The 23,456-nt window shown below is 49.3% G+C and overlaps 1 long non-coding RNA gene across 1 annotated transcript; it reads right to left on the reverse strand.

Moving 5' to 3' along the window:
• Positions 1-16,900: 16,900 nt before the first annotated feature.
• LOC142909007 (uncharacterized) lies at positions 16,901-18,371 on the reverse strand. Its single transcript, XR_012932060.1, has 3 exons — positions 18,291-18,371; positions 17,951-18,013; positions 16,901-17,203 (listed from the first exon to the last, which is right to left on the reverse strand). It is a non-coding gene; the product is annotated as an uncharacterized LOC142909007 (long non-coding RNA).
• Between the last annotated feature and the right edge of the window lie 5,085 nt (positions 18,372-23,456).

Genomic DNA, 23,456 nt, shown 5'->3' on the forward strand with positions numbered 1-23,456 from the left:
TTCTGTGACCAGTCACTAGCAAATCACCCAGTTATTTCAATGCTAAATTCGCCTAGTTATTTCAATGCTAAATTCTCCTGTTTTGATTTGTACTAAGTGCCTCGGTGAATGTGTATGCTCTGACTTCAACGTAACTATTTCTGTAGCAGTTACAAGCGAATGCCTTACGTAACTATTTCTGTAGCAGTTACAAGCGAATGCCTTAATTTAGCTATTTCAATGCTAAATTCTATGCTAATTCCTTTTAACAATGGGTGCCTCTGCGGATGTGTATGCTTTAACTTTTAACATAGCTATTTCTGTGACCAGTCACAAGCTAATCATTCAGCCTTTTCAATGCAAAATTTTATGCTAATTCCTTCGTCAAGGCTCTTTGTTCCTCTCACACAGCTTAAAAGCCGTGATCTGAACGTGGCTCTCTCACTCCAGCGCTGTCCTACCAGACAGTCTCGCTCCCTTCACCTGATGAAGGCCGCTTGTGTTGTGGCCGAAACGTCGTGAGAATATTATTGTGTTATTTTATTTTATCAATTTATTATTTTATTCTCATTCTACGTGACTTTACCGAAAGAACCAAAGAAGACTCACAAGCAAAGTTTCGCAGTCACACATTGACAACATTCACGAGCGAAGCGCCATACTGTATACGCAAAAACAATCGCGACTCCGCAACGGCAATCAAACAAAGTGTCAACAAATCATTAACCCGGCAATTCACTGGATCTTAACGGAGCCCGAGACCCCCCACATAGCCGAATTAATAATTAACTGGCTCCTTAAGATAACAATCCCGACGCCGTACTTAACACCGTTACAAAGCAGACACACGCACGGCGCCCCGTCAATCTACCACGCACCCAACCCAACTAACACGCTTCGCAACCCAGCGAGTAAAAAAACACCTAATCGCAACCCGGCGCACGCAAGATGGGTGAAGTGTGTTTTTAGGGCCGGGTGCATTGTGTCACGACTCGCCTGAGAGGCCGTGAGGAACGGAGGCTGCACTGTGGAACTTGAAGACTCTTGGATGGTGAGCACAGGATGCCACCAAGACGGCCCAAGATCTCCCTCCACAGGCGTTGAGAATGGCGGGAGCGCGTGCACCATGCGCGCGCGAATTTCCCGCCCAGGCACCCGCAACAGCGGCGGCGGCGTCCTCTCTCCTCCAGCTCCGTCGCTCTCTCTCTCGATGGCGGCGAAGCAGCGACGTGATGTGCGTGCTGCTGCCCCGCCTGCAGCGCCATCTCCCTCCTTCACCGAGGCTGCAGAACCCCGGGGCTGCCCCGAAGATGATCGTCTCGCCTCCTCGTCGTGTGAAAGTGAGCAGGTAAGTTGTAGTAATCGTGCACATATTATACTGACTAGGATAACACCTAACGTTATTTATTTTTCCGCAACTTCTGACACCAAATGTAGTGGGTTCGAATTAGATGCACACACGACTCCTTGGGAGGCAACGCTGATTTATTAGAACGGTAAGTAATATAACACTGCACATAAGGTGGTGACCACGAACCTACTCTAGCTAACACATACTTATCAAATACTCCAGCGTGACCCAGCCAGGTGGCTACTGCCAGGTCCGCTGACTGGAGGCTTGACTCTTCTTGGCGTCTTCACGATGCATCTTCGTTCTTGATACGGGCAGCCTCGAACCTCGTGAGGAGGCTGCTTATATGGGCCTCGGCGTGCCCGGGCCCCACCCCGGCCACGCCTCCCTTCGAAAACCCTCTCGAAGCCCCCCTGCTGTCCACGTGCCCTCCGAGGTGCCCCCTAGGCCCCCAGCCCCCACTGGGGTCCAGTCACGTGTCCAGCAGGGGTCACAGAGAGTGCCATGCCCTCACACCACCCTCGTGGCCTCCCGGAGCCCAGAACCGGCCCTGACGTCATTCCCGCCTCCAGCCGGGATGACGTCATGCGTGTGTGTAGACCCGCGTGGTCATGACGCTCCCCTGCATAGTGACATCACGCTTGTGCGTGTGTACACAGTAGTGATTCTACAATCACTACACTTCCAAAACACAGACACACACTTTGTCCTAACATCACTTATTCAATGTTTGTTCCTCATACAAAATGTTACATGTACGCGCACAATCAGACACGGTATTCATTCTAAATCATTGACGGGCATATTAACATTGATTACTGCAGCGAAATTGACTGCATCACGTTACATCGTATTAACAAGAAGTTATTTTACAAATACGCACCGTCTGCTTAACAGTGTATGTACAACGTACTATTGTTGCGTCATTCAAAACGAGTAGGCCGTTGCATGCTGGCGCCTGGGTCAAAATGTAGCGAATTCTAAAGATTACGCTACAAATAATAGTTCACGGCACTTCGATGGCAACACAAGCAATCGTCATCAGGTGGGACAAGCACAGCAGCAAGAAGAAGAAACTGCTGGAGTAGTAGGCACCTACTACTTCAGCAGTTTCTCTTGCTGTGGTTGTCCCACCTGATGACGATTGCTTGTGTTGTGATCTAAACGCCGTGATCTGTTATGTTTCTACCCACGTGGTGACTTTACCGAAAAAACTAAAGAGTGTGGATTCCTGCAGTCACGAAAGCTTAGAATCAAGATTGCCTACAAACTACACAACTGAGATGACGCATCAATCATCGCCCCCTACTGACAGGCTCTTGTCCACATGCAAGCTGGTGCAGGGCCACCACCTTGTGCCACACAGGGGCAGCTGCTACTTGGGGATGCTCTTCGAGTGTTTCAGACGAGGTACGACACAAAACTCCGAGTTGCTGAGGCGATTAAGCAAGCACCATGTAAAAGCAATTATTATGATAACATAGTGAATGCATGGGAGCTTATTGTCTCTTGTTCCTGGTTAGAGATCGACCCAACCCACGGGCCCACAAAGTGTTCAGCTTCACATTCTTGTCATTAAAGGCCTGTGACAAAGGTGCATCTATTGTAGCGACATCGAATCTGGCTTACACATCTACCGGGTCTCCACTTGACTTTGTATTGTCTAGGAGGAAGTCCACCCACACTTCCACAAACTGCTGGCAGTTGCCTCTCTCTGCCTCAGTCAGAATTCTCCTCCTGCTTCACGTTGCCTTCATCAATGTAAAGGTCCCATTCTGGAGATGAATCTTCATCTTCACATTTTACCATCACTTCTTCGCTCATCACTTCTTCACATTTCACCTTCACCTCTTCATATTTCACCTCGATAACTTTAAAAGTGTCCAAGCTGGGATTTTCTTCCGGTTCGTGTTTCATGAGGGATGGGCTCATTGCGGCACTTTGACTTTCACAAGCTGATTTCAGACTCCACTCCTTGCAGATCTTCTGATACTTCTGTGTTCTCTGGTGTACTTCAAGATTTGATGAACGTGCAAATGCCTTCCCACAAACACTGCACTTGAAGGGTTTCTCTCCCGTGTGTGTTCTCTGGTGTAATACGAGATTATATGACTGTGTAAACGCCATCCCGCACATCGTGCACCTGAAGGGTTTCTCTCCTGTGTGTGTTCTCTGGTGTTTTACAAGAGCAGATGAACGTGCAATCGCCTTCTCACACACACTGCACTTGAAGGGTTTCTCTCCTGTGTGAGTTCTCTCATGCCGTCTGAAATCTCCAGTCCGATCCGTGCTGTATGCACACCGGTCGCATTGTTGACTTGTCGTACCGAGCTGCGCTTACATGTCTATACTTATTAATATATTCATGATGTAATGAAAAAGTTTCCCAAATTAATCAGATTTGATGAATTTGCAAACGCCTTCCACACAGAGTGCACCTGAAGGGTTTATCTCCCGTGTGTGTTCTCTGGTGTACTTTAAGATGTGGTGACTGTGCAAACGCCTTCACGTACAGAGTGCACCTGAAGGGTTTCTCTCCACGGGCTGCTATGGCACACATTGAGAGGGCAAATGTCATTAATATGCCTGGAAGCCTTCATATCTTCAAGATGAATGTTAACCCAAAACTCTAAGCACACAATTTCGGCTGTCTGACTACAAAAGGAATATTTATGAGAGCTAAATTCAGCTGACATAGCAAAGGGTGTTGAAAACAATACTATTTGTGTTATGCAGAAATTAATGTTCAATCGCAACTTAGAGGTGTGAATCCAGGCTCAGATGTCCTTGAATGCTGGGATGAACAGTTCCGAATTCAGCTGCATGTGTGTGCTGTGTTCGCCTCCTGTTTCCATTCTTACAAAGCGTTCCAGAGGAAAACAAAAATAAACTATTGTCTTGATATAACTTCTGTGTTCAACAGAGTTAATAGACTTTACTGCAAATACAAACTTGACACTGTCACACACTGCCATGAGTAAACAGGTGGTGGTGTGACCAGCACCATGCCTGGCCACCTTCATCTGCTCAGCATTAATTCTTCCTCACTCCACCAAGTAATGAATCGAGGATCAATCAACATAGCCGAGGCTATCCGTGTCTCTGTCTCTCTCTCCCCGTGGTGAAGGTGTTCCCCTCCACACATTCAGAGTCAACAGCGGCACGCGCTTAGCGTCTTTGACCGATAGATACATTGACGCACGTATTGTTGGTTCTTTCAGTAAAGTCACGTAGATAGAAAATAAAAATAACAGATTAAATTTAATAAGATAAAGACCACTTGTGTTGTGATCGAAACGTCGTGGTTTTTTTGCTTTATTTCCCATTTTTTATTTTTCATTTAATTTATAATCTGTTATTTTCATTACATTTTCTATCTACGTGACTTTACCGAAAGAACCAAGAATATTAATTCCTGCAGTCACCAAAGTTTTAAGTCAAAACATTCACACACGTTGACAAAGCCCCACCTTGTGTTGTTGTGGGAAGGTCGCTTCTGATAACAAGAGCGGTATAGCAGCTCAAGCGGGCTTGGCCTGGTGAAAAAAATAAAAACTGCGTGAATATTTACAATAAAACAAAGTTACAAAGTGGCGAGCCGGGTGAAGACAAATTAAACTTAAGCGAGATAATTAAAGTGAACGCAATCAGGCGAGGGCAGGAGGCTAGGCCCCGCGTTGTAAAGTTCCAACCTGGACATCGCTTCCCATGCTCGCTGCTACTCAACTGACATCCCTACGAGAGAGAGAGGCTCTACCTTGGTAAACAACAACAACAACCACCACCACAACGATGAGAATTTCTCACCTCGGATTTCAGTGCAAGCGCGCACACGGCAGCTTCCTGTTACCTCACGACAGCCGGAAGTAGTATGACGTCACTTCCCTCCCACGAGCGGCTCTGTAACTGAATAAATTATGTTAATGAGGCCGGCCCATATGTCGAGGGATGGGGGCGTGGGCGCTGAACCCGTCGCAATAAACTCTCGACGGCTTTTAACGGAGACCTTATGTTAATGAGCCACCAGTCACTGGGCGTAGCTTTGCCCAAATAAGGATTGCCACTGGAACGATATCGGCAGTGACACAGGCGGAGGTGAGGTCACGCTCAAGAGCGCTGTGGACGGGGGAGGGGTGAATACCTTGGTGACATGACGTCACTAGCGAGGTACACCTCCCCCTGGCATTTCACGCCGATGAGGTACAGCAGAGTGGTGACGTTACAGAGTTGGAGTTTAAGTTGATTTAGATTCATTTTCCATTGCTCCCTCCCTTTGGGTGTGTGAGCTTAGCAACAACTTGGACATTATTGTGTATACACTGTGAGTGTTTGTACACTGTGTGTATGTACACTATGTGTATACACTGTGTGTGTCACTGTGTGTCGCTGTGTGTGTCACTGTGTCACTGTGTGTGTCACTGTGCCTGGCACAAGCGTCGTGGTGACGTCACCGCCACTTAGTGGCGAATGGCGATTGTTGTTGTGTCACTGTGTCACTGTGTGTGTGTGTCACTGTGTGTGTGTCACTGTGTCACTGTGTGTGTGTGTCACTGTGTGTGTGTGTCACTGTGTCACTGTGTGTGTCACTGTGTCACTGTGTGTGTCACTGTGTGTACACTGTGTGTGTACACTGCGTGTGCACACGATGTATGTCACTGTGTCACTGTGTGTGTGTCACTGTGTGTATATACACTGTGTCCGACAAAACAACCCCCTACCTCCTCGCGGTGCCGGACGGGCAACTCTGTCATGGACCGTGCTGTGGGGGGAGGTCCAATTTTTGATTGGCTCCTCCCCTCATGGCATCTGTGTCCACCACAGGGGCTAAACGGGGGCTGTGGACGGGTGCGAGGGGCTGGTAACCCCTCCACCTTCAATTAATTACCACTAAACCACGAGTTAAACTGAAATATGAAAATAATAAGCTTGTGCCGGAGGCCCTGGGGGGCCAGGCGTCTATGACGTCTCCTGGCCAAACCCCAATTGGCGGAGCCAGGAGATTGAATATTTACCCTCGGGGCTCCTCCAGAAACAACGAAAAGCCACTACGGGTGGCCACGTGGAATGTTCGAACGCTCACTGCGGAGGAGAGGCTGCCACTCCTCTGTCGGGAGCTGGACCAGTACCGCCTGGATCTCTGTGGCATTCAAGAGGTCCGGTGGACCGGCTCTTGCTCCTGCCACCATGAGGGGTGGACAGTCCTCTACTCGGGGCAGCAGACTGCCAAACAACACGGTGTGGCTCTTCTTTTGAACAAAATAATGAAGGGAGCGTGGGAGCGTGGCGGTGAGGTGTGGGAAGCTGTAAGTCCCAGGCTACTTTGGGCTCGCCTTCCCATCAACCGGAGGTGAGGAATGGTGGTCGTGGTTACTTATGCCCCCACCGAAGATGAACATCCGTGGAGGGATGCAGGCAAAGCCAATGAGTCAGATGCCTTCTATGACCTCCTGTCACAGGTGCTGGCTAAAGTGGCCCCTCGGGATAGAGTCATCATGTTGGGTGACTTCAATGCCCGAGTTGGTCATGATACTGGCACCTGGTCTGGAGTGATTGGAGGGCATGGGCCAGATCAGCTCAATAACAACAGTAGGAGGCTGCTAGATTTTTGTGCAGCCCATGGGCTTGTAATTACCAACACGCTGTTCCGGCATCGGCGCATCCACACAACATCATGGATGCATGCCGGGTCCAAGCAAGAACATCTGCTGGACTACATAGTGACGGACCAGCGGATGCGAGCCCATTTCTTTGACACCAGGACCTACCGTGGAGCTGATCTGCCATCTGACCATCGGCTAGTCATCTGTAAGATGCGCTTGCTGTTGTATATGAGCCTTTTTCAAAATTGATATTAACAATAATATTTGCCGTTATATATATCATATTTTTATTACAAACGAAAATAATAATAATTAATAAACCCCGTAAGCCAGGCACACGCAAAACCAGGTGTCGGTCATAAACAGGCCATTCATAAATAAAGAAATAATAAAACTCTCGAGGCGAGGATGTTAGCAGCTATCTGCGAAGATCTCCAGATGAACAAGAGTTTGATGTTCCTTAAGGGAGGTCACGCAGAGGGAAGCCCTCCGCAAGCCAGAAATGAGGACGCCCACGGGTTAAACTATTTGTTTTTGAAAACAACAGTTCAAATTTAAAATGCAATAACAAGAATAAGCTAAAGTTAGCGGTCCTCGCGCTCACTCCAATCAAGACCAGGCCACCAGATACATCAGTGACAAACAAGTTTTAAAGAAATTGCAATATAACATTAATAATAACGTGTTAACCTTAAACGATATTCCATTATAGAACCTTACAGAACCAAGGGATATGGATTCCAACAATCTGGAAACGGACCTCTTAAACTCAGGATGAAAATTATTTTTCTTTTTAATAATTCCATCATAACATTTCGAACCTCGGTAAACCGAGAGGTGTCGGGAGGACGTAGTTACAAACACGAGTCGTGGCGAACATGGGACCAAATGGTATTTGAGAAATATAAGTCGAAAGTATAAAGAGATAGGTGCTCCCGACCACCTTTGTCTCTCCCGAAGAGCGCGAGAGAGGAATTTCACGCCAGGGCAAACAGATCGTTATCGCAGGAGCCATCTGTACACACACACACGAACTCACACACACAGACCCCGCCCCCCCCTTTTTCACTGCGCAGAGAGAATTGTCTTTGAATATAACGGTCAGCCGCATTTTTCAAAAGTCAGTGAAGTTAAGTCAAGAGTCAAGACAGATCAGCGAGTCAAGACGTCCACAGGACGAGCAGTCGCATGGAGCGGCTGGCTCCGAGCCTTGCTGAGTAGCGAGGATCGCTGAGTCGCGATGTATCAACGAAAGTGAGTCATACAGCAGTGGAGAGAAACTGCTATCAGCGAATCAGCGCTGAGAGCGCTCGAGCATCTCCACAAAGAAAGCACGTGCAACGTGGCTCAACCAGCAGCGGAAAAGCTTGGGCAGCCGCCAACAACTTCAGCAAACCAGTGGCCAAGCACGTGCGACTTGAGTCATACAGCAGTGGAGGAAACCTGCTGTCAGAGAGCCGCCAACAACCTCAACAAAGAGAGCGCGTGCCACTCGGCTCACTCAGCAGAAGAAAAACTTGACCTGTCGCCGGCGAGCACAGCGTCAGATACTACAGCAGCGGAAAGAGCGCGCGCCGGCGTAGCTCATCCAGCAGTGGAGGAAACTGCTGTCAGCGAATCAGCACGGGCGCGTTCACACATCTTCAAGGAGAGGGAGCGCGCGCCACCAGCGTGCCATCAGCACCAGCACCAGCGCGTGCCAACAGCGCGCCACCAGCATGCCACCAGCATCAGCACCAGCGCGTGCCAACAGCGTGCCACCAGCGTGCTACAGTGCGCAACTTCGCGTCACCAGGGCTGAGAGGGCAGCGGTCCTGCACTCAACACCCATCGGCGCGACGACGGTGAGCGTCGTGCTGACTCATCCAGCCAGCGGTGGACAGAAACTGGCAGTCGTTTGTATGCCCCCCCACACTCTCCCCCCTCCTCACTCCCCCACCGCTACACAACGAACAAACAATTTTTTTTGACAAGGAAATCAACCTAGGCGTTTGCTCAACGCAAGAAATCAACAACCCTCCCATTAAACATACAAGACTCATGATAACTGCGTCAACTATTAGCTGATAACGAAAAACATCGCCACCCATTGAGTTACGTTGATGAGGCAATCAGAATTATTTCAGTCGAACGCTTTAATTGCATAATCGTTGATGAATCAATGAACGAACATCGCCGTGGTACTGTGCTGACGATTTCAAGCATAATAATTTCGCATATCAGAATGTGTTAAGGATTGGATACGAATCAAAGACCGAGTGCCGTGTTGTGTAATCATTCAAGAATACGAGTTTGCATATTATAAGGTTAAGGTTTTGATAGAATAGTTCGCATGTTTTTAATCTCTCTCTCAACAACCGATCGATTGCGTTACGCGTCGGGAATTAACCACAGGTGCCGCTATCGAGGTGAAACAACGTAATCGTGATGGTATCATGTTCACGCTGTGTTGAAATTCCAAAATCCCGAGATTGAGTTTTCATATTATCCAAAAATTAAAGTTAGCTAGAAATAAAATTGATTAAAGCAGAAGGTTTGTGTGTGATTCTTCCTGAAATTCTGCATAATATTGTTCTGCGTATGAGATCTGAATCCTGGGGACCTATCATAAGCACACTATCACCACACATAATCCATAACACACATAATCCGTAATGTTCAATCGAGAGTAATCGTATTCTTATCGATAATACGGAATTAAAGAGCAGAGTCGAATCGACTCTCTCTCATTCACGCTCACAACGCCTGCGTCACTGCATACGATTAATTGCGTTATTCCAATTCATAACACAATCCTCGTCACCGAGGCTCGACCTGATAATCCATAACGACCTGCATTAGCATAACCACGCCCACTCGCATAAATTAATACAATTATCTCTCGAATCAGCATAATTTATGCGCATAATTACACTGATTAACATACATTTCGGATAAATTATGCAAATCTCAAATTTCATTTAATTTTCATTATTTTCATCAATTTTCATAACACCTATATATACAACACTGCCATTCTTCCACTCCGGTTGTGGGTGTACACCCAGGACCCCATTCCAACCTAAAGTGGCCTGGTCTCAGTTATCTGATGAAAGTTGCAAGCGAAAATTTCATCATCGCTTGCGGCTGGGATTGGCATCGTCCCCGACTCCTCCTGATGTCGAGGGTAAATGGGCGAGGTTTAGGACTGTAACTCATGCAGCTGCAATGGCTGCTTAGGGTACGTGGTCCAGACCTCCCCAGAGACCCTGGCTGACAGAAGAGGTGTTCAGGATGGTTGAGAAAAAGCGACAGGCCTACTGACATTGGCTACAGAATTCCACATCAAAGAATGAGGAGGCTTACCGCAGCCTTCGCTCGGAGGTTCGGAGAGCCATGAGGCGCTGCAAGGATGGGTGGTGGTCGCGGGTTGCTGAGGAGATGGAGTCTGTCTCAGTGGCCCGTGATCACAAATCTCTATTTAACTCCATCAAAAAGTAATCTGCAGCGCCACACCTATTACCATCATTAGGGGAAAAAACGGTGACCCAATCTCCGACCCCCAGGAAAAGGTTTGTAGATTTGCTGTGCATTTCTGTGAGGTCCTGGGGGAGGGAAAATCCCTCAGCCAGGAAAACATCGTGGCACAAAGTGAGGATGACCCTGCTGAGGCTGCGGTGCCTCAAATATTGGAAGAAGTCACCCCCTGTGAGTGGCTGGCTGAGGTGCCATCTGTTGAGGAAGTACTGAAGGCTCTCCGGAGTCTGAGACCAGGAAAGGCAGCGGGCAGAGATTATCTCCCAAGTGAAATGCTGAGGGAGGGCGGCGTTTGTGCACAGACTGCCCTATATGACATCATAACAACAGTCTGGACCACTGGACGGGTTCCGCAGGATTGGAAGGATGCCCTAGTGGTCGCCCTTTTTAAGAAGGGGGACCGCACAGACTGTAACAACTACAGGGGCATCTCACTCCTCAGTGTGCCGGGAAAGGTCCTGGCAAGGATTATTCAACATCGCCTTGCCAGGCACGCTAAGGAGGGGCTTGCGGAGCACAGATGCCATATTTTCTGTTCGTCTGCTACAGCAGAGGTGTAGGGAATTCCAACAAGACCTACATCTCTGCTTTATTGACCTGGTCAAGGCCTATGATACCATCAGTAGGCCTGGGCTCTGGGTTGTTCGTCGTGCTTTTGGAGTACCTGACCCTCTGCTCACGATCATTAAGGACCGTCATGATGGTGAGCGGGCCCGGGTAAAACTACGTGGCCAGGAGTCAGAGCCATTCCCTGTTAACCTTGGGGTGCGACAGGGATGTCCTCTGGCTCCCACATTATTTAACATCTATTTTGACCACGTAGTTCGTGAAGCCTTCAATAGCTGTACTGGGGGAATCTCCATATGGTACAGATATAATGGGAGGCTGATCGACGCCCGGGTGGGGTCAAGGGATGGCTCCCTATTGCTCAACCACGTTATGTATGCTGATGATTTGGTAATAGCTGCACATTCGGAGGAGGAGTTGGAGACGCTGCTGCTGAGACTGGAGCGTGCTACTACGAGATGGGGCCTTACCATCAGCCCCACCAAAACTAAGCACCTGCCTGGGTATTTTGTACCATCGGACACTCCACCCCCACAACTCCCAATCGGTGATGGGGCAGTTGTGGAGAGAGTGGAGAGTTTCCCATACCTGGGCAGTGTGCTTATGACTGGCTCCAGTTTAACAGCAGAGGTCTCACTCCATATGGTACAGATATAATGGGAGGCTGATCGACGCCCGGGTGGGGTCAAGGGATGGCTCCCTATTGCTCAACCACGTTATGTATGCTGATGATTTGGTAATAGCTGCACATTCGGAGGAGGAGTTGGAGACGCTGCTGCTGAGACTGGAGCGTGCTACTACGAGATGGGGCCTTACCATCAGCCCCACCAAAACTAAGCACCTGCCTGGGTATTTTGTACCATCGGACACTCCACCCCCACAACTCCCAATCGGTGATGGGGCAGTTGTGGAGAGAGTGGAGAGTTTCCCATACCTGGGCAGTGTGCTTATGACTGGCTCCAGTTTAACAGCAGAGGTCTCACTCCGAATCAGTCGAGTGGCAATATCTTTTCATCGGTTGCGTAACGCTGTGTGGAAGCTACCTGGTCTGTCGCTCCGCACTAAGCTTCAGGTCTTCTCGGCCACGGTCATTCCCTCCCTTCTCTACACTTGCGAAACGTGGACCCCTCTAATGGAACATATTCGCCGGTTAGAAACATTTAGGCTGGCCTGGCTACGATCCATCCTGGGTTTAACCAGGCTGGATTGTGTGAGGAGCTCACAAATCCTTGAAAGATCTGGGCAAGGTCCCATCGGTGAGCTCCTCCGGCGGGGAAGGCTGCGATGGCTGGGTCATGTAGCCCGCATGCCCAGCCACCGCATGCCGAAACAGCTTTTGTTCGGCCGGATTGAGGGGGCTAAGCGGGCGCGGCACGGGCTAGAGAAGAGATGGAGTGATGTGGTACAGGAGGACGTGGAGCTGAGTGGACTTGCCGATGACTGGTACCAGCGGTGTCAAGATCGGCCTCTGTGGAGGAGGCTTATGAAGGGCGCTACTGGGCAGTTGGAGGTAGTCGCCCTCCAACAACAACGGAGGGTGGAGGAGCGACGCTCAGAACAACGAGCGGAGCGCCGGGTGGCTAAAGCACAGCAGGTTGGCACAGTAGGGGGCACAGGTGGTGCATCAGCCAGTCATCTCAGTCAGTCGACCCGTGGCACCTGGGTCTGCCCCGTGACCTCCTGCTAACGGGCGTTCGACACTTCACGTGGCCTCAGGGTGCACATAGCCTGGCACAAGCGTCGTGGTGACGTCACCGCCACTTAATGGCGAATGGCGGTTGTTGTTGTTGTCACTGTGTGTGTCACTGCATGTGTCACTGTGTGTCACTGTGTTACTGTGTCACTGTGTGTCACTGTGTTACTGTCACTGTGTGTGTGTCACTGTGTGTGTCTCTGTGTGTGTGACTGTGTGTGTCACTGTGCATGGGGAGCGGTAGTGTAGCGGTTAGCGCTACGCTGCGCTATGAACCTGGCGACCCGGGTTCGATTCCCGCTCACGGCCAACACCAGTGACGATTATCTGAACCGGTCCAGGGCCTCCCCTAGGTCGACTCAGCCTCAAATGAGTACCTGGTGCGGTGTGTAAACATTGCCACTAGGGAGACAAAGGCGGCCGGGCGTGGTGCTGGCCACCCACCCCCTTGTGTACCGTTCCGGCCTTCATAGGTGCTCGCTAACAGCACTTGCCCCTACAGTCTGTTAAGGCTATATGGGGGATCTTTATCTTTGTGTCACTGTGTGTGTGTCACTGAGTGTGTGTGTCACTGTGTGTGTGTCACTGTGTGTGTCACTGTGGGTGTCACGGTGTCACTGTTTGTGTCACGGTGTCACTGTGTGTGTCACTGTGTGTTTGTCACTGTGTGTGTGTCACTGTGTGTCACTGTGTGTGTCACTGTATGTCACTGTGTCACTGTGTGTCACTGTGTCACTGTGTGTGTCCCTGTGTGTGTGTCACTGTGTGTCACTGTGTCAGTGTGTCACTGTGTGTACACTGTGTGTGTGTACTCTGTGTGTGTACACTGTGTGTACAGTTTGTGTGTGTACACTGTGTGTGTACACTGTTTGTGTGTGTACACTGTGTGTGTACAGTTTGTGTGTGTACACTGTGTGTGTACACTGTGTGGGTACACTGTTTGTGTGTGTACACTGTGTGTGTACACTGTTTGTGTCCGCAATGAACCGAACCCCCGGCAAGGCCATCTACTTAATGACGAGAGAAAATTCACACGAAATGTCCTTTTCAATGAAGTCTTCCAGATGTAAATTGATACAAGCTTTTAATGAAGAAATAAAATCATCTAACTCAAAACACAACACAATTCAAAGATGTTTCATTTTAAAACTTCAAAGCGGAGCATGGGGTACTTGCGTGAATGCGTTCTTCGTGTGCAAATGTTGTGACTTTCCTGGCCTGAAGGCCGTCAATGTGTTGGACCCTTATTGGTGCAGTGTCTCAACAACAGCAGTGGGGTTTGCTTCAACCGATGGTTACGAACATCCAGACGTGAATCAGCAAGGAGCATTTCTAGTCCTAGTTAGACAAAATCTACGTCAACACGTAAGACAAAACTACAATTCGTGTTGTAGAGAATGTACCTCCTCCTATACGTGTAACTTTCAAGTGGTATGCCTTGTAACTGATGAATGATCCGAGCGTGCTCCCTATTTCAAAGACAATGAGTTGCTCCAGAGGGAGATGCTTCGTGAAACACAAAACACCCTTTGACCTGTATCACAAGAACAACGGGTCTCACCCGAGTTCTCTGTACAGGTTACTTCCAAACACACACACACACACACTTTGTCCTAACATCACTTATTCAATGTTTGACCCTCAGACAAAATGTTACATGCACGCGCACAATCAGACAAGTATTCATTCTAAATCATTGACGGGCATATTAATGGGTATATTAACAACATTGAATTACTGCAGCGAAATTGACTGCATCACGTTACATCGTATTAACAAGAAGTTATTTTACAAATACGCACCGTCTGCTTAACAGTGTATGTACACTGTACTATTGTTGCGTCATTCAAAACGAGTAGGCCGTTGCATGCTGGCGCCTGGGTCAAAATGTAGCAAATTCTAAACATTACGCTACAAATAATAGATCACGGCGTTTCGATGGCAACACAAGCAATCGTCATCAGGTGGGACAAGCACAGCAGCAAGAACAAGAAACTACTGGAGTAGGCGCCTACTACTTCAGCAGTTTCTTTGGCTGTGGTTGTCCCACCTGATGACGATTGCTGGTGTTGTGATCTAAACGCCGTGATCTGTTATGTTTCTACCCACGTGGTGACTTTACTGAAATAACTCAAGAGTGTAGATTCCTGCAGTCACGAAAGCTTCGAATCAAGATTGCCTACAAACTACACAACTGAGATGACGCATCAATCATCGCCCCCTACTGACAGGCTCTTGTCCACATGCAGGCCGGTGCAGGGCCACCACCTTGTGCCACACAGGGGCAGCTGCTACTTGGGGATGCTCTTCGAGTGCTTCAGACGAGATACAAAACTCGGAGTTGCTGAGGCGGTTAAGAAAGCACCGTGTAAATGCAATTATTATGATAACATAGTGAATGCTTGGGGGCTCATTGTCTCTCGCTCCTGGTTAAAGATCTACCCAACCCACAGGTCCACAAAGACTGGCCGCTCTTACCCTGCAGGTTGAACCAAGAAACTGAGTGTCCAACTTCACGTTCCTGTCATTAAAGGCCTGTGACAAAGGTGCATCTATCGGAGCGACATCGTCTCAAGCTTACACATCTACCGGGTCTCCACTTGACTTTGGATTGTCTCGGAGGAATTCCACCCACACCTCCACTTCCACAAACTGCTGGGAGTTGCCTCGCTCTGCCTCACAGTCAGAATTCTCCTCCTGCTTCACGTTGCCTCAATCGATGTGAAGGTCCCATTTTGGATTTGAATCTTCATCTTCACATTTCACCTTCACTTCTTCACTCTTCACCATCACTTCTTCACTCTTCACCATCACTACTTCATATTTCACCTCGATACCTTTAAAAGTGTCCAAGCTGGGATTTTCTTCCGGTTCGTGTTTCATGAGGGATGGGCTCATTGCGGCACTTTGACTTTCACAAGCTGACTTCAGACTGCACTCCTTGTGGATCTTCTATTGCTTGTGTCTTCTCTGGTGTACTTGAAGATTTGATGAATGTGCAAATGCCTTCCCGCACACACTGCACTTGAAGGGTTTCTCTCCCGTGTGTGTTCTCTGGTGTGATTTAAGACCAGATGACTGTGAAAATGCCTTCACACACACAGTGCACCTGAAGGGTTTCTCTCCCGTGTTTTCTGGTGTGTTTTAAGAGTAGATGACTGTGAAAATGCCTTCACACACACACTGCACTTGAAGGGTTTCTCTCCCGTGTGTGTTCTCTGGTGTGTTTTAAGAGCAATGAATCTGAAAATGCCTTCACACACACACTGCACTTGAAGGGTTTCTCTCCCGTGTTTTCTGGTGTTTTTTAAGAGCAGATGACCGTGAAAATGCCTTCCCACACACAGTGCACTTGAAGGGTTTCTCTCCCATGTGTGTTCTCTGGTGTTTTAATATTAGATAAATCTGGAAATGCCTTCCCATACACACTGCACTTGAAGGGTTTCTCTCCCGTGTGTGTTCTCTGGTGTTTTAATATTAGATGAATCTGGAAATGCCTTCCCATACACACTGCACTTGAAGGGTTTCTCTCCCGTGTGTGTTCTCTGGTGTTTTTTAAGAGTAGATGAATCTGGAAATGCCTTCACACACACACTGCACTTGAAGGGTTTCTCTCCCGTGTGTGTTCTCTGGTGTTTTTTAAGAGAAGATGACTGTGAAAATGTCTTCCCACACACACTGCACTTGAAGGGTTTCTCTCCCATGTGTGTTCTCTGGTGTTTTTTAAGAGAAGATGACTGTGAAAATGTCTTCCCACACACACTGCACCTGAAGGGTTTCTCTCCCGTGTGTGTTCTCTGGTGTGTTTTAAGAGCAGATGACTGTGAAAATTCTTCACACACACACTGCACTTGAAGGGTTTCTCTCCCGTGTGTGTTCTCTGGTGTGTTTTAAGAGTAGATACATCTGAAAATTTATTCCCACACACAGTGCACTTGAAGGGTTTCTCTCCCGTGTGTGTTCTCTGGTGTGTTTTAAGAGCAGATGACCATGAAAATGCCGTCCCACACACACTGCACTTGAAGGGTTTCTCTCCCGTGTGTGTTCTCTGGTGTTTTTTAAGAGTAGATGAATCTGGAAATGCCTTCCCACACACACTGCACTTGAAGGGTTTCTCTCCCGTGTGTGTTCTCTGGTGTGTTTTAAGAGCAGATGAATCTGAAAATGCCTTCCCACACACAGTGCACTTGAAGGGTTTCTCTCCCGTGTGTGTTCTCTGGTGTATTTTAAGAGTAGATGACCGTGAAAATGCCTTCCCACACAAACTGCACTTGAAGGGTTTCTCTCCCGTGTGTGTTCTCTGGTGGGTCTCAAGAACTGATGGCCATGCAAATGCCTTGTCACACACAGTGCACTTGAAGGGTTTCTCTCCTGTGCAAGTTCTCTGGTGCTGTGTCAAATTTCCAGTCCGATCCGTGCTGTATGCACACTGGTCGCAATGTTGACTTGTCGTACCAAGCTGCGCTGACTGCCTTTGCTCCATCAGACCAGCGTCAGCTGCATACAGAAAATAAGATTATACACACCATCTACACGTTAGTATCGAGGCACAGAGGAATGCATATATACAGTCACATGTGACTTACACGTCTACACTTATTCATATATTCATGATGTAGTGAAAAAGTGTCCCAAATTCATCACACGGGCTGTGATGGCACACAATGAGAGGGCAAATGGGTATAAACATGCCTGGAAGCCCTCGTATTTTCAAAATGAATGTTCACCAAAAACTCTAAGCACACAACTTCGGCTGTCTGGCTACAAAAGGAATATTTATGAGAGCTAAATTCAGCTGACATAGCAAAGGGTGTTGAAAACAATACTATTTGTGTTATGCAGAAATGCATGAATTAATGTTCAATCGCAACTCAGATGTCCTTAAATGCTGGGATGAACAGTTCCGACTTCAGCTGCATGTGTGTGCTGTGTTCACATCCTGTTTCCAGTTTGCGCGTCACTCCGTTTAGCATCTTTGACCGATAGACATGACACACGTATTCTTGTTGATTTCGGTAAAGTTACGTAGATAGAAAATAACAATAACAGATAATACAATTACATTAAATAAAGACTACTTGTGTTGCGATCAAAACGTGTTTTTTTGCTTTATTTACAATTTATTTTTGTTATTTTTATTTTATTTTCTATCTACGTGACTTTACCGAAAGAACCAAGAATATTAATTCCTGCAGTCACCAAAGTTTTAAGTCAAAACATTCACACACGTTGACAAAGCCTCACCTTGTGTTGTGGGCAGGTCGCTTCTGATAACAAGAGCGGTATAGCAGCTCAAGCGGGCTTGGCCTAACAAAAGAAAATAAAAACTGCGTGAATATTTACAATAAAACAAAGTTACCAAGTGGCGAGCCGGGTGAAGACAAATTAAACTTAAGCGAGATAATTAAAGTAAACGCAATCAGGCGAGGGCAGGAGGCAAGGCCCCGCGTGGCTAGGCCCCGCGTTGTAAAGTTCCAACCTGGACATCGATTCCCATGCTCGCTGCTACTCAACTGACATCCCTACGAGAGAGAGCGAGGCTCTACCTTGGTAAACAACAACCACCACCATGAGAATTTCTCACCTTGGATTTCAGTGCAAGCGCGGATCGGCGGCCTCCTGTTACCTCGCGACGTCACGCGGTAGCAGGTGACATGACGTCACTTCCAGGGTAAGAGACACGCCCCTCCCATGAGCAGCTCCGTAACTGAATAAATTATGTTAATGAACCCAGCCACTATGTCGAGGGATGGGGCGTGGCTGCTGAACCCAACGGCTTCAACGAATACATTATGTTAATGAACCTCAGTCACTGGGCGTAGCTTTGCCCAAACAAGGATTGCCACTGGATATCGGCAGTGACCCAAGCGGAGGCGACGTCACGCTCAAGAGCGCTGTGGACGGGGTTGGGGGAGTGTGAATACCTTGGTGACATGACGTCACTAGCGAGGTACACCTCCTGCTGGCACTTCATGCCGATGAGGTCATGCTGAGTGGTGACGTCACAGAGCGGTGATGGAGTTTAAGTTGATTTAGCTTCATTTTCCATTGCCCCCTCCCTTGGTTGCGTGAACTCAGCAACTACAACGTGGACATTATTGTGTGTACGTACATACTGTGTGTGCATACACACTGTGTGTGTGCATGCACACACACACAGTGTGTACGTATACACTGTGTATGTACGTACACACTGTGTACGTACATACACGTACACACTGTGTACGTACAGCCACTGTGTGTGTGTGTACGTACACACTGTGTGTGTGTGTAGTGGGGGGCAAAGGCGGTGCATTGGCCAGTCATCTGAGTCAGTCGACCCATGGCATCTTATCATCAATTAATTTTTTTAAATGTATCATTTTTATTTGTTATTTGTATTACATTTTTTCATTTTTAAATCTTTTATTTTGTTTATTTTTTGTTTTCTATCTACGTTAATCTTTACCGAAAGAACCAGGAATATGGTAGCGCATTCTCTATTTGTTGCAGAGGTTCAAAGTTCAAATCCGACAGGCACACCTGGCTACTCCAGCAACAGTCACCACATTATGTGCTGTTCTGCTTCACGGCAGATGTCAAACAGAGTATTGTGTCACTCACAATGCACAGGTCATTGCATGTTGGTGTCACGGTCAAAATTGTGGTAATTCCAAACATTATCCGGAAACTCCACAACGTAGATGACGCGTCAATGATCGCCCCCTACCGACAGACTCATGCCAGGTGCAGGCCGGTGGAGGGCCACCTTGTGCCACACAGGGGCAGCTGCCACTTAGGGGCGCCCTTCGATTGTTTGAGATGAGATTCGATACGAAACACCGAGTTGCTGAGGCAATTAGGCAAGCGACTTGTGAGTGCAAATATGTTGTTTATAACGTAGTGAATGCTTGGGAGCTTAATTGTCTCTCGCTCCTGCTCACAGATTTACCCAGCCCACAGATCTTACATATGAAAAGCTAATGGTCAGTGAGGTCAGCAGCACTGTAGGTTCTGGTGTCAAGGACATGGGCCTGCATTAGCGGGTCCACTGCTATATAGTCCTGCGGATGTTCTTGCTTGGACCCGGCGTGAATCCACAATGTTGTCTGGATGCACAGATGCCAGAACAGCGTGTTGGCAATGACAAGCCCATAGGCTGCACAGAAGTCTAACAGCCTCCTACCATTGTTATTGAGTTGATCTGGCCCATGCCTTCCAATCGCTCCAGACCAGGTGCCAGCATCATGACCAACTCGGGCATTGAAGTCACCCAACAGGATGACTCTATCCCGAGGGTCCACTTTTAGCTAACACCTGTGACAGGAGGTCATAGAAGGAATCTGAATCCACGGGCTTGCCTGCATCCCTCCACTGATGTTCATCTTCGGTGGGGGCGTAAGCAGCCACCACCACCACCACCATTCTCTGCCTCCTGTTGATGGGGAGGCGAGCCCAAAGTAGCCTGGGGCTTACAGCTTCCCACACCTCGCCGCCACCTTCCCACGCCGCCTTCATTCTTTTTTTCAGAATAAGAGCCACTCCTTGTTGTTTGGCATTCTCCTGCCCCCTGAGTGGAGGACTCTGCACCCCTCATGATGATTGGAGTCAGAGCCGGTCCACTGGATCTCCTGAATGCCACAGAGATCCATGGCGGTACCGGTCCAGCTCTGTACAGAGTAGCAGCTTCTCCTCCACGTGGCCACTCTCAGTGACTTTTTGCCATTTCTAGAGGAACCCCAAAGGTAAGGATTCATTCATTGCTCCTCACAATGTTATCGTCTGGCATCACAACCACCAACAACACACCCGTATTTGAATTGCAAGTAACTTCAATGAACACAGCGCAACCCAAACAACCGTTCGTTTGAAAAACATATCCTTAATATTTCCATTCTTCTTCGTGAGTCCCACGCCACACACACCCGCTGCATTTAAATTCCAAATAATGTTCATAAACACACCGCCAGTCATTTGAAACCGAATCGGCGCTTAGAGGAGGGTGGCCCGGGACAGGTTCAGATAATCGTTACCGTTGTTGTTGGCCAGGAGCGGGAATCGAACTGGGGTCTCTGCCGTGTTGGTAGTGCAGGGTAGCCTGAATCTCTGCGCCGCTGCTTTCTCCCCACCCCACTCCTCGTCCCCCTCCCTGCAAACATCATCTATCAGCGGTCGTTGATGCAACAACGACGACAAGCCGGGCTCTTGGCGCTCTCTCTCCCTCCCTCTCTGTCCACCCACCTTCGCCCCCTGTTAACAATACCCAGCACCCTATCTACCACTCCCACCAAGCGGTTCTCTCTCGCGATATGCCGCATCATGTGCATTAACTGTCCCCTCCCTCCTCCCTCTCCCCCTTCTCTCATCCCCCCCTCCCCCCTCTCCCTTTGCCGTCTATCTCTCTCCGCGACTCCTCTGTCTCTCGCGACCACCTCCCCCCCCGCCCCCCGGTCTCGACCCCTCTCGGCCTCCACGACTCTCCACGCTCTGTCCAAGTATTGCCTAACCCTCTCGATCGACACTTCTACCTTTCTGCCACCTCTGATCCTTCCAGCCCCCTCCATGCCCCTGTGTGCCACCTCTCTCTCATTTCTTCTATCTACCTCTCTCCCTCCCCTCCTTCCAAGCCCCTCTCTCTCCCACCTTAGCATCTCTCCCGCTCTCTCTCTTATCTGCTGCTCTCTACCCTGACCACCGGCCCTTCTGACAATGTCTGCCTCCGCTCTTTCCCTCTCTGCTCCCCGATCTACCCCTCTGTTATCTCTCCTTCGTGCTCCCTCTCTCTCCCACCTTAGCATCTCTCCCGCTCTCTCTCTTATCTGCTGCTCTCCACCCGGGCCACCGGCGCCTCTGACAATGTCCACCTCCGCTCTTCCCCTGTCCATTGGCCTACGCACCTCTGCCTCTGCCCTCAATCTGGCCGCCTCTCTCTCCAATCGAGACCTGTTTACTAACATCCTCTCCACTCTATTATCTACCTCTCTAATTGCCCTCAATCTGGCCCCCTCCATGTCACACACATGCCGCTCTGCCACCTGAACCACTTCTCCCACTCCCCTCTGCCTGACCGGGTCCCTCTCCCCCCGCCTCTCTCCCCCCCGTCCACCCCTCTCGCCCTCCCTCGCCCGCATCTCCCTCTCTTGTCCCCCCCGGTCCACGTTCTCCCTCGCTCCCAAAGCCCTGACCCCATCCTACCGTTCCCCGCGCACGTCTCTCCCTCCCCTCCGTCGAGCAAGCTCTCTCCGAGCCCACTGCTCCTCCTCTAGCCCCATGACCCCCTCTTCCAACCGTCTACCTCCTCCTGCCCCCTCCCTCACCCGCATCTCACACTCTCTTCCCGCCCGCCCCCGCTCCACATTCTCCCCCACTCTCCATGGCCTCTCTCCACCCTCTCCTCCGCCCCTCTCAATTCTGGCCATCTCCCTCTGTGCCCTCTGCCTCACGAGCTCTCTCATCTCACCCCATCTATCTCCCCCTGGTCGATCCCCCCCATCCCCTGGTCCTCTCTGTCCTCCCCCATCCCCGCCTCTCCCCTCTCTCTCCATCGTGGTACTCCGATTACGCTCTTCCTCCTGGCCCCTCCCGCAGCGTCTTGCCGGGGGTAGCGATGCACCACGCGCACCTGTACCACAACAATGGCCGCCGTCAACACCGACATCAACGACCGCCGTTCGCCAGTAAGTGGCAGTGACATCGCCGTGGCGCCCGTGCCAGGCCAGGTACACCTTGAGGCCAGGTGAAGCGTCAAAGGCTCGCTGGAAGGAGGAAGTCGCGTGACAGACTCAGCAGTTGCGATGGGTTAACCGACGGATGGCTATCGATTAGAAATCACATATCCCCGAGTCTCACCTGTGAGTGGCACCGCCTCACGCTGTTGTGGATCCCCACGTGGCTCGGAGCCTCAAAAGCTCCGTGACTCCTGGGTGGTGATACAAAGACAAAGATCCCCCGTGTAGCCTTAACAGACTATTGGGGCAAGTGCTGTTAGCAAGTAGCAGCGCCACCTATGAAGGCCGGAACGGTACACGAGGGGATGGGTGGCCAGCACCGCGCCCGACCGCCTTTGTCTCCCCAGTGCTAGCGATGTTTACACACCGCACCGGGTACTCATTTGAGGCTGAGTCGACCTAGGGGAGGCCCTGAACCGGTTCAAATAATCGTCACTGGGTGTTGGCTGTGAGCGGGAATCAAACTCGGGTCGTTATGTTCGTAGAGCAGCGTACTAACCGCTAGACTACCGCCACACACGTTACACACGCACGCACAGTACACACACACACACACAGTACACACACACGGTGCACACACAGTACACACACAGTACACACACACACGCACAGTACACACACACGCACAGTACACACACACACGCACAGTACACACACACGGTACACTCAAACTCATAGTACACACACACACGGTACACACACACATGCACGGCACACCCACACTCCTTCAGTCACGTGACTAAGGTTAACACGCCGCCCCGTCTCCCGAGGTGACCTCTTGGCTCTCTCGTCTCTCCTCGACACGTAAGATTCATTTCTTACAATTACCTAGAAACGTCATTGTCTGTCTCTGTGGACGCAACTTGCGAGGAATTGTGCTCACAAACTGTGGGGTTTACGTTTCAAATAAAGTGCCCAGATACCACGCGATAAGCCCCGTGGTGAGCCAGTGCTATTCGTAGTTCCAATCCATCAACTTGAAAGTAGTTAAATTAACAATTTATTGCTAATCTACATATATATCAAAGGCAAAGTTGTGAATG

This window comes from Petromyzon marinus, unplaced genomic scaffold, assembly GCF_048934315.1.
Source record: "Petromyzon marinus isolate PM22_M1 ecotype Great Lakes invasive population unplaced genomic scaffold, UKy_Petmar_22M1.pri1.0 PM_G_Scaffold_11, whole genome shotgun sequence".
NCBI classification, from domain to species: domain Eukaryota; kingdom Metazoa; phylum Chordata; class Hyperoartia; order Petromyzontiformes; family Petromyzontidae; genus Petromyzon; species Petromyzon marinus.